The 9746-nt window shown below is 49.6% G+C and overlaps 1 pseudogene; it reads left to right on the top strand.

The window, feature by feature from the left end:
• The first annotated feature begins 200 nt into the window (after positions 1-200).
• The window catches only part of LOC121948882 (uncharacterized), a 59191-nt pseudogene continuing 49645 nt past the window's right edge, over positions 201-9746 (top strand).

Here is a 9746-nt window from a genome sequence, read left to right as displayed (position 1 = left end):
CACTTGACCAAACAGTTGTGCCAGCAATAGCAGAGCAAATGTTGCAAAGCTTGAGGCTAGCTTCCATCGTCTCATTATTGCATGGAAAACCTTTGACGCATGAATCTAAATATGTTTCTTCATACTCTGTTTCCCTAGTAGACAGACAGCCACAAGGAAGGGATATTGTGTTCTTGTTGGATGGATCTGATGCTACTAGCACTGGCTTCTCAGCCATGCGAGAATTTGTCCAAAGACAAGTAGAGAAACTCAGTGTGGATGACAACAAAGATCGTGTCTCAGTAGTCCAGTACAGCAGCGATCCAGCCGTCCAGTTCTATCTGAACACGTACACCACAAAGGGCGAGATCCTTGACACTCTCAGAGATTTGAGGCACAAAGGCGGAAGACCCCTCAAGACTGGAGCAGCTCTCCAGTACTTGAGGGATAATGTCTTCACGCCGTCCGGTGAAGCAGGCGCCTGGAAAGGAGTGCCACAGATCCTGGTACTGCTAAGTGGTGGAAGGTCTTCTGACAGTGTTGATGCGCCAGCCTCTGCTCTCAAACAGCTGGGTGTCTTGATCTTTGCAATTGGAACCAGGGACTCTGATAGCAGTGAACTGCAGAAGATATCCCACGATCCCAGTTATGCTCTGTCTGTGTCTCAATTCTCTGACCTTCCCAGTGTCCAACAGCAACTTCAGTCCTCCGTGGAGACTGTGGTTACTGACGTCACCCCAGAATTACCAACTGCACCGGGTATGTTGAATGATTTCACTGCAATAGCTGTTAAGCTCCAGCCGTGCATTTAAACAGAGGCGGTGGTTAGCCGTCTCTTCTGTGCAAAACTGAAATAGGTAGTGCTAGGCGCTTTGGAAAACATACTCCAACACTTGGGGATGAGTCCACCAGCATACTTTAGGCCAAGGTTTTTCATTTCTTCTCTTCCTGTCTTTCCTCAGTTGGCACTGCCAAAAAGGATATCGTATTCCTTCTGGATGGTTCTGATAGCACGCGGAACGGCTTCCCTGCCATGCGTGATTTTCTTGAGAGAGTGGTGGAGAAACTCAATGTGGGAGAAAACAACGACCGCGTCTCTGTAGTCCAGTACAGCAGAGATGCGCGGGTCCATTTCAATCTGAAAACATACACCACAAGAGAGGATGTTGTGGATGCGGTTAGAGGGCTGACACACAAAGGAGGCACGCCGCTCAGAACCGGGGCCGCTCTCCAGTACGTCAGGGACAACGTCTTTACAAACTCCTCCGGGAGTCGGCGCCTGAGAGGCGTTCCACAGATGTTGATCCTGCTAAGCGGTGGGAGGTCTTATGACAATGTAGATCCCCCAGCCTCTGCCCTCAAACAGCAGGGCATCTCTGTGATTAGCATTGGAACAAAGGCTCTGACAGCGGAGAGCTGCAGAGGATATCATATGACCCGACTTACGCTCTATCAGTGTCTGAGTTCACTGACCTCCCCACTGTCCAAGAACAGCTCTCCTCTGCAATGGGCAAGGTGCTAGCTAGGGACAAGCCCATTACACCAACAGTAGCTGGTAAGAAAGTGTCTGATTTTTCATTCTGAGATTGTGGTAGGATGAAAATCCAACTGTACTGAAGTGTGTTTCACTAAGGTCAGGTCAGCCAGTGCCACTTGACCAAACAGTTGTGCCAGCAATAGCAGAGCAAATGTTGCAAAGCTTGAGGCTAGCTTCCATCGTCTCATTATTGCATGGAAAACCTTTGACGCATGAATCTAAATATGTTTCTTCATACTCTGTTTCCCTAGTAGACAGACAGCCACAAGGAAGGGATATTGTGTTCTTGTTGGATGGATCTGATGCTACTAGCACTGGCTTCTCAGCCATGCGAGAATTTGTCCAAAGACAAGTAGAGAAACTCAGTGTGGATGACAACAAAGATCGTGTCTCAGTAGTCCAGTACAGCAGCGATCCAGCCGTCCAGTTCTATCTGAACACGTACACCACAAAGGGCGAGATCCTTGACACTCTCAGAGATTTGAGGCACAAAGGCGGAAGACCCCTCAAGACTGGAGCAGCTCTCCAGTACTTGAGGGATAATGTCTTCACGCCGTCCGGTGAAGCAGGCGCCTGGAAAGAGTGCCACAGATCCTGGTACTGCTAAGTGGTGGAAGGTCTTTTGACAGTGTTGATGCGCCAGCCTCTGCTCTCAAACAGCTGGGTGTCTTGATCTTTGCAATTGGAACCAGGGACTCTGATAGCAGTGAACTGCAGAAGATATCCCACGATCCCAGTTATGCTCTGTCTGTGTCTCAATTCTCTGACCTTCCCACTGTCCAACAGCAACTTCAGTCCTCCGTGGAGACTGTGGTTACTGACGTCACCCCAGAATTACCAACTGCACCGGGTATGTTGAATGATTTCACTGCAATACCTGTTTAGCTCCAGCCGTGCATTTAAACAGAGGCGGTGCTTAGCCGTCTCTTCTGTGCAAAACTGAAATAGCCAGTGCTAGGCGCTTTGGAAAACATACTCCAACACTTGGGGATGAGTCCACCAGCATACTTTAGGCCAAGGTTTTTCATTTCTTCTCTTCCTGTCTTTCCTCAGTTGGCACTGCCAAAAGGATATCGTATTCCTTCTGGATGGTTCTGATAGCACGCGGAACGGCTTCCCTGCCATGCGTGATTTTCTTGAGAGAGTGGTGGAGAAACTCAATGTGGGAGAAAACAACGACCGCGTCTCTGTAGTCCAGTACAGCAGAGATGCTGGTCCATTTCAATCTGAAAACATACACCACAAGAGAGGATGTTGTGGATGCGGTTAGAGGGCTGACACACAAAGGAGGCACGCCGCTCAGAACCGGGGCCGCTCTCCAGTACGTCAGGGACAACGTCTTTACAAACTCCTCCGGGAGTAGGCGCCTGAGAGGCGTTCCACAGATGTTGATCCTGCTAAGCGGTGGGAGGTCTTATGACAATGTAGATACCCCAGCCTCTGCCCTCAAACAGCAGGGCATCTCTGTGATTAGCATTGGAACAAGGCGCTCTGACAGCGGAGAGCTGCAGAGGATATCATATGACCCGACTTACGCTCTATCAGTGTCTGAGTTCACTGACCTCCCCACTGTCCAAGAACAGCTCTCCTCTGCAATGGGCAGGGTGCTAGCCAGGGACACGCCCATTACACCAACAGTAGCTGGTAAGAAAGTGCCTGATTTTTACATTCTGAGATTGTGGTAGGATGGAAATCCAACTGTACTGAAGTGTGTTTCACTAAGGTCAGGTCAGCCAGTGCCACTTGACCAAACAGTTGTGCCAGCAATAGCAGAGCAAATGTTGCAAAGCTTGAGGCTAGCTTCCATCGTCTCATTATTGCATGGAAAACCTTTGACGCATGAATCTAAATATGTTTCTTCATACTCTGTTTCCCTAGTAGACAGACAGCCACAAGGAAGGGATATTGTGTTCTTGTTGGATGGATCTGATGCTACTAGCACTGGCTTCTCAGCCATGCGAGAATTTGTCCAAAGACAAGTAGAGAAACTCAGTGTGGATGACAACAAAGATCGTGTCTCAGTAGTCCAGTACAGCAGCGATCCAGCCGTCCAGTTCTATCTGAACACGTACACGACAAAGGGCGAGATCCTTGACACTCTCAGAGATTTGAGGCACAAAGGCGGAAGACCCTCAAGACTGGAGCAGCTCTCCAGTACTTGAGGGATAATGTCTTCACGCCGTCCGGTGAAGCAGGCGCCTGGAAGGAGTTCCACAGATCCTGGTACTGCTAAGTGGTGGAAGGTCTTCTGACAGTGTTGATGCGCCAGCCTCTGCTCTCAAACAGCTGGGTGTCTTGATCTTTGCAATTGGAACCAGGGACTCTGATAGCAGTGAACTGCAGAAGATATCCCACGATCCCAGTTATGCTCTGTCTGTGTCTCAATTCTCTGACCTTCCCACTGTCCAACAGCAACTTCAGTCCTCCGTGGAGACTGTGGTTACTGACGTCACCCCAGAATTACCAACTGCACCGGGTATGTTGCATGATTTCACTGCCATACCTGTTTAGCTCCAGCCGTGCATTTAAACAGAGGCGGTGGTTAGCCGTCTCTTCTGTGCAAAACTGAAATAGGTAGTGCTAGGCGCTTTGGAAAACATACTCCAACACTTGGGGATGAGTCCACCAGCATACTTTAGGCCAAGGTTTTCATTTCTTCTCTTCCTGTCTTTCCTCAGTTGGCACTGCCAAAAAGGATCTCGTATTCCTTCTGGATGGTTCTGATAGCACGCTGAACGGCTTCCCTGCCATGCGTGATTTTCTTGAGAGAGTGGTGGAGAAACTCAATGTGGGAGAAAACAACGACCGCTGTCTCTGTAGTCCAGTACAGCAGAGATGCGCGGGTCCATTTCAATCTGAAAACATACACCACAAGAGAGGATGTTGTGGATGCGGTTAGAGGGCTGACACACAAAGGAGGCACGCCGCTCAGAACCGGGGCCGCTCTCCAGTACGTCAGGGACAACGTCTTTACAAACTCCTCCGGGAGTAGGCGCCTGAGAGGCGTTCCACAGATGTTGATCCTGCTAAGCGGTGGGAGGTCTTATGACAATGTAGATACCCCAGCCTCTGCCCTCAAACAGCAGGGCATCTCTGTGATTAGCATTGGAACAAGGCGCTCTGACAGCGGAGAGCTGCAGAGGATATCATATGACCCGACTTACGCTCTATCAGTGTCTGAGTTCACTGACCTCCCCACTGTCCAAGAACAGCTCTCCTCTGCAATGGGCAAGGTGCTAGCTAGGGACAAGCCCATTACACCAGCAGTAGCTGGTAAGAAAGTGCCTGATTTTTACATTCTGAGATTGTGGTAGGATGGAAATCCAACTGTACTGAAGTGTGTTTGACTAAGGTCAGGTCAGCCAGTGCCACTTGACCAAACTGTTGTCCCATCAATAGCAGAGTAAATGTTGTAAATCTTGAGGCTAGCTTCCATCGTCTCATTATTGCATGGAAAACCTTTGACGCATGAATCTAAATATGTTTCTTCATACTCTGTTTCCCTAGTAGACAGACAGCCACAAGGAAGGGATATTGTGTTCTTGTTGGATGGATCTGATGCTACTAGCACTGGCTTCTCAGCCATGCGAGAATTTGTCCAAAGACAAGTAGAGAAACTCAGTGTGGATGACAACAAAGATCGTGTCTCAGTAGTCCAGTACAGCAGCGATCCAGCCGTCCAGTTCTATCTGAACACGTACACGACAAAGGGCGAGATCCTTGACACTCTCAGAGATTTGAGGCACAAAGGCGGAAGACCCCTCAAGACTGGAGCAGCTCTCCAGTACTTGAGGGATAATGTCTTCACGCCCGTCCAGTGAAGCAGGCGCCTGGAAGGAGTTCCACAGATCCTGGTACTGCTAAGTGGTGGAAGGTCTTCTGACAGTGTTGATGCGCCAGCCTCTGCTCTCAAACAGCTGGGTGTCTTGATCTTTGCAATTGGAACCAGGGACTCTGATAGCAGTGAACTGCAGAAGATATCCCACGATCCCAATTATGCTCTGTCTGTGTCTCAATTCTCTGACCTTCCCAGTGTCCAACAGCAACTTCAGTCCTCCGTGGAGACTGTGGTTACTGACGCCACCCCAGAATTACCAACTGCACCGGTATGTTGAATGATTTCACTGCAATACCTGTTTAGCTCCAGCCGTGCATTTAAACAGAGGCGGTGGTTAGCCGTCTCTTCTGTGCAAAACTGAAATAGCCAGTGCTAGGCGCTTTGGAAAACATACTCCAACACTTGGGGATGAGTCCACCAGCATACTTTAGGCCAAGGTTTTTCATTTCTTCTCTTCCTGTCTTTCCTCAGTTGGCACTGCCAAAAAGGATATCGTATTCCTTCTGGATGGTTCTGATAGCACGCGGAACGGCTTCCCTGCCATGCGTGATTTTCTTGAGAGAGTGGTGGAGAAACTCAATGTGGGAGAAAACAACGACCGCGTCTCTGTAGTCCAGTACAGCAGAGATGCGCAGGTCCATTTCAATCTGAAAACATACACCACAAGAGAGGATGTTGTGGATGCGGTTAGAGGGCTGACACACAAAGGAGGCACGCCGCTCAGAACCGGGGCCGCTCTCCAGTACGTCAGGGACAACGTCTTTACAAACTCCTCCGGGAGTAGGCGCCTGAGAGGCGTTCCACAGATGTTGATCCTGCTAAGTGGTGGGAGGTCTTATGACAATGTAGATACCCCAGCCTCTGCCCTCAAACAGCAGGGCATCTCTGTGATTAGCATTGGAACAAGGCGCTCTGACAGCGGAGAGCTGCAGAGGATATCATATGACCCGACTTACGCTCTATCAGTGTCTGAGTTCACTGACCTCCCCACTGTCCAAGAACAGCTCTCCTCTGCAATGGGCAGGGTGCTAGCCAGGGACACGCCCATTACACCAACAGTAGCTGGTAAGAAAGTGCCCGATTTTTACATTCTGAGATTGTGGTAGGATGGAAATCCAACTGTACTGAAGTGTGTTTCACTAAGGTCAGGTCAGCCAGTGCCACTTGACCAAACAGTTGTGCCAGCAATAGCAGAGCGAATGTTGCAAAGCTTGAGGCTGGCTTCCATCGTCTCATTATTGCATGGAAAACCTTTGACGCATGAATCTAAATATGTTTCTTCATACTCTGTTTCCCTAGTAGACAGACAGCCACAAGGAAGGGATGTTGTGTTCTTGTTGGATGGATCTGATGCTACTAGCACTGGCTTCTCAGCCATGCGAGAATTTGTCCAAAGACAAGTAGAGAAACTCAGTGTGGATGACAACAAAGATCGTGTCTCAGTAGTCCAGTACAGCAGCGATCCAGCCGTCCAGTTCTATCTGAACACGCACACCACAAAGGGCGAGATCCTTGACACTCTCAGAGATTTGAGGCACAAAGGCGGAAGACCCTCAAGACTGGAGCAGCTCTCCAGTACTTGAGGGATAATGTCTTCACGCCGTCCAGTGAAGCAGGCGCCTGGAAAGAGTGCCACAGATCCTGGGACTGCTAAGTGGTGGAAGGTCTTCTGACAGTGTTGATGCGCCAGCCTCTGCTCTCAAACAGCTGGGTGTCTTGATCTTTGCAATTGGAACCAGGGACTCTGATAGCAGTGAACTGCAGAAGATATCCCACGATCCCAGTTATGCTCTGTCTGTGTCTCAATTCTCTGACCTTCCCAGTGTCCAACAGCAACTTCAGTCCTCCGTGGAGACTGTGGTTACTGACGACACCCCAGAATTACCAACTGCACCGGGTATGTTGAATGATTTCACTGCAATACCTGTTTAGCTCCAGCCGTGCATTTAAACAGAGGCGGTGGTTAGCCGTCTCTTCTGTGCAAAACTGAAATAGCCAGTGCTAGGCGCTTTGGAAAACATACTCCAACACTTGGGGATGAGTCCACCAGCATACTTTAGGCCAAGGTTTTTCATTTCTTCTCTTCCTGTCTTTCCTCAGTTGGCACTGCCAAAAGGATATCGTATTCCTTCTGGATGGTTCTGATAGCACGCGGAACGGCTTCCCTGCCATGCGTGATTTTCTTGAGAGAGTGGTGGAGAAACTCAATGTGGGAGAAAACAACGACCGCGTCTCTGTAGTCCAGTACAGCAGAGATGCGCAGGTCCATTTCAATCTGAAAACATACACCACAAGAGAGGATGTTGTGGATGCGGTTAGAGGGCTGACACACAAAGGAGGCACGCCGCTCAGAACCGGGCCGCTCTCCAGTACGTCAGGGACAACGTCTTTACAAACTCCTCCGGGAGTAGGCGCCTGAGAGGCGTTCCACAGATGTTGATCCTGCTAAGTGGTGGGAGGTCTTATGACAATGTAGATACCCCAGCCTCTGCCCTCAAACAGCAGGGCATCTCTGTGATTAGCATTGGAACAAGGCGCTCTGACAGCGGAGAGCTGCAGAGGATATCATATGACCCGAGTTACGCTCTATCAGTGTCTGAGTTCACTGACCTCCCCACTGTCCAAGAACAGCTCTCCTCTGCAATGGGCAGGGTGCTAGCCAGGGACACGCCCATTACACCAACAGTAGCTGGTAAGAAAGTGCCTGATTTTTACATTCTGAGATTGTGGTAGGATGGAAATCCAACTGTACTGAAGTGTGTTTCACTAAGGTCAGGTCAGCCAGTGCCACTTGACCAAACAGTTGTGCCAGCAATAGCAGAGCGAATGTTGCAAAGCTTGAGGCTGGCTTCCATCGTCTCATTATTGCATGGAAAACCTTTGACGCATGAATCTAAATATGTTTCTTCATACTCTGTTTCCCTAGTAGACAGACAGCCACAAGGAAGGGATGTTGTGTTCTTGTTGGATGGATCTGATGCTACTAGCACTGGCTTCTCAGCCATGCGAGAATTTGTCCAAAGACAAGTAGAGAAACTCAGTGTGGATGACAACAAAGATCGTGTCTCAGTAGTCCAGTACAGCAGCGATCCAGCCGTCCAGTTCTATCTGAACACGTACACCACAAAGGGCGAGATCCTTGACACTCTCAGAGATTTGAGGCACAAAGGCGGAAGACCCTCAAGACTGGAGCAGCTCTCCAGTACTTGAGGGATAATGTCTTCACGCCGTCCGGTGAAGCAGGCGCCTGGAAAGAGTTCCACAGATCCTGGTACTGCTAAGTGGTGGAAGGTCTTCTGACAGTGTTGATGCGCCAGCCTCTGCTCTCAAACAGCTGGGTGTCTTGATCTTTGCAATTGGAACCAGGGACTCTGACGGCAGTGAACTGCGGAAGATATCCCACGATCCCACTTATGCTCTATCTGTGTCTCAATTCTCTGACCTTCCCAGTGTCCAACAGCAACTTCAGTCCTCCGTGGAGACTGTGGTTACTGACGTCACCCCAGAATTACCAACTGCACCGGTATGTTGAATGATTTCACTGCAATACCTGTTTAGCTCCAGCCGTGCATGTAAACAGAGGCGGTGGTTAGCCGTCTCTTCTGTGCAAAACTGAAATAGCCAGTGCTAGGCGCTTTGGAAAACATACTCCAACACTTGGGGATGAGTCCACAAGCATATTTTTGGCCAAGGTTTTGATATTTTTTCTTCCTGTCCTTTCTCAGTTGACACTGCCAAAAAGGATATCGTATTCCTTCTGGATGGTTCTGATAGCACGCGGAACGGCTTCCCTGCCATGCGTGATTTTCTTGAGAGAGTGGTGGAGAAACTCAATGTGGGAGAAAACAACGACCCGGCGTCTCTGTAGTCCAGTACAGCAGAGATGCGCAGGTCCATTTCAATCTGAAAACATACACCACAAGAGAGGATGTTGTGGATGCGGTTAGAGGGCTGACACACAAAGGAGGCACGCCGCTCAGAACCGGGGCCGCTCTCCAGTACGTCAGGGACAACGTCTTTACAAACTCCTCCGGGAGTCGGCGCCTGAGAGGCGTTCCACAGATGTTGATCCTGCTAAGCGGTGGGAGGTCTTATGACAATGTAGATACCCCAGCCTCTGCCCTCAAACAGCAGGGCATCTCTGTGATTAGCATTGGAACAAGGCGCTCTGACAGCGGAGAGCTGCAGAGGATATCATATGACCCGACTTACGCTCTATCAGTGTCTGAGTTCACTGACCTCCCCACTGTCCAAGAACAGCTCTCCTCTGCAATGGGCAGGGTGCTAGCCAGGGACACGCCCATTACACCAACAGTAGCTGGTAAGAAAGTGCCCGATTTTTACATTCTGAGATTGTGGTAGGATGGAAATCCAACTGTACTGAAGTGTGTT

This window comes from Plectropomus leopardus, chromosome 10 (genome assembly GCF_026936395.1).
Source record: "Plectropomus leopardus strain MGB_pleo_1.0 chromosome 10, ASM2693639v1, whole genome shotgun sequence".
NCBI lineage: Eukaryota > Metazoa > Chordata > Actinopteri > Perciformes > Serranidae > Plectropomus > Plectropomus leopardus.
This window is presented reverse-complemented; position numbering and strand designations above follow the sequence as displayed.